General features: G+C 36.3%; 1 long non-coding RNA gene across 3 annotated transcripts; it reads left to right on the top strand.

Annotated features, from left to right (window-relative positions):
* The first annotated feature begins 612 nt into the window (after positions 1-612).
* On the top strand, positions 613-2,065 carry LOC113114434 (uncharacterized). 3 transcript variants are annotated; one of them, XR_003293716.1, is made up of 5 exons: positions 613-770; positions 910-1,016; positions 1,141-1,227; positions 1,488-1,677; positions 1,902-2,065. It is a non-coding gene; the product is annotated as an uncharacterized LOC113114434 (long non-coding RNA). The 3 variants fall into 3 exon arrangements; XR_003293715.1 differs by lacking the exon at positions 1,902-2,065 and having other exon boundaries at positions 614-770; positions 1,488-1,886; XR_003293717.1 differs by lacking the exon at positions 1,902-2,065 and having other exon boundaries at positions 668-770; positions 884-1,016; positions 1,488-1,887.
* Positions 2,066-2,279: the final 214 nt, after the last annotated feature.

The raw sequence follows: 2,279 nt of genomic DNA, 5'->3' as shown, positions 1-2,279 counted from the left end.
CCGATGAACTGATGATACTGCGCATGCGCGATTCAGCGTGAAGCCAACTGACTCACAGCATGTCTGAACCGAAGGGATTCTTTTGGTGATTGATTCTGATTCTGTACTAGTAATGTTATGAGCGCGGGTATTTCGAGGGCTTGGATGAAGGGCAATCTGGCGAAACGTAAGTTCATTTAATAACAAATACATCTTAATGGATTATGTTTAGTAAGTGGATCATGGTTTCTGCACTGATGACACCTAATTTATTTACTTTATATCTTGAAGACTTAAATCCTCATATGCACATTATTGCTGTTACTGTATTTAGGTGTTGTTGCAAAACTCAAATGTAAACTTTTCATGATTATGAGGTTTTAACTGACTAAAGTTATGATTACTGACTTTATATATTTGAATGTTTGATAGACGTGACGCCATTACGTCATCGCCAATGACGTCATTACGTCGAGCGTGAAAGAACCGATGAACCGGTTTTTTCAACCGGTTTATTGAATCGAACCGTCCGAAAGAACCGGTTCGCGGAAAAGAATCGAACTTCCCATCACTAATTTGTGGTGCCGAATTTTGACCCCCTGCCAAATTATTGAGACAGGGGTAGCTGCAGCCTGGAGCAATGGGTGCGCCGAAAGGTTGGGGCGTGGCAAAAGGTAGGGGCGTGGCAAAAGGTTTCTCATTGGTGGAAGGAGTTTTACTGCTGGCCAATCAGCAGCTAAATATACATTTACGTAATGTCCTTAGACAAGGTGGCGGCGATAAGACGTGAGGTAATTATTCATCGTTTATACGTGTATCTATACTTTATATACCACATATATGTATTTTAAGATAAGTTTGTTACAATAAGATGATATTTTTTCCTTTGTGTTATATCTTGCAGCGTTAGTAGTTTATTGTTGTTGACAGACATGTGTACAGTGAGACAAAACGATGACCTCATCGACAGCGAATCCTTCACAGATGATTGTTTATATCTGCGTCCTTCTTGTACAAGAGAGTACAGAATACATCCTGTAAGTATAATAATTATTACCACCTCTAGTGCAACTGTATGAAGATCAATTCACAATCTGGAGACGATTAGACAAAAAAAAAAAAAAACTAATTTTTTGGAGTTTGTTTCTACCTTTCTGCCAGGTCTCCAACTAATGCAGAGTATATTCAAGCTGCCAACACACTGATGTGAAGAACCCTTTCCAGAGAAATATAGAAAGAAATGACTGTGTAAGTTACATTGTTTTTAAACCATTGGTTTATCTCTATCAACATAATCACACACAATATTGTAGTAACAAGATGATGTAATCTTTATGTGAGGGAAAATGACAATCAAGTTTTCACTGCCTGACCATCATCTTAATGTTAATGAAGTTCAGTGTTTTTATTATTTTTTTCATCTTAAACACCTTGTTCAGAAAAGTATTTAGATGTTTTTCATATATGTCACGGTCTAAGCATGATCTGTTTCTGTTGTTCTGATGAAGGAAGCTTGTGTTGGAGAGGATTCAGTGTCTGGTGAGGCTCATGTGAATGTGTTATAAAGTGAGTATCAGAAACACATCCAGACACATGGACTGCCAAAGACCACACGACAGGAACATGCTCCTGGAGACGCTGAGAAAACACAGAAGGAATCTCTGAGGAAACTACACATACTTCAGGACACCTGCTGGAGTGAGTATATTAAAGAAACAAACTCATCAACTGTAAAATATCTCGTATCAAATCTTTTCAGGTAATATTTTATTATTCTGTACCTTTTTAGCCCATCTGTTAAACATTTAAAGCAATAGTTTTAGAAAACAATGTAAGATTTATCCGTGTATACAAGAAGATGAAATGCATGGTATATTGTGACTCTTATACATTAGCTTCTGATTGTTTCTGTAGTTCTGCAGTGTATGTAGCTCCACCGTCCGAGCCAAAATTCGGCACAACAGATTTATTGTAAAACAGGACACCTACGTTGACTATACTATATTACAATCAAATCTAATCTAATCTTGACAAACTATATATCGTTGGAAAGGTCTAAGACTCCCAAATATATATTTTACCAATATTTTATCTTAAAAATTATGTAGGAAAAGTAATAGATAAATGTATGACAAGAGTGCACCCTCAGAAATCTACATTACAAAAGGAGCTTTGACCTTAGTTAAAAATAAGTCTTCCTCGTTGCCTTTTTCTCTATCACATTTTAGAAATCATCAGAAGTTATATATCACTTGAAAACATAAAATCTCAAAACTCATCCTTCAAAACCCATTTTAAAA

The sequence above is a fragment of the Carassius auratus genome, chromosome 14 (assembly GCF_003368295.1).
Source record: "Carassius auratus strain Wakin chromosome 14, ASM336829v1, whole genome shotgun sequence".
Classification (NCBI taxonomy): Eukaryota; Metazoa; Chordata; class Actinopteri; order Cypriniformes; family Cyprinidae; genus Carassius; species Carassius auratus.
Note: the sequence above shows the minus strand (reverse complement) of the source record. Positions and strands in the feature narration are given on the sequence as shown.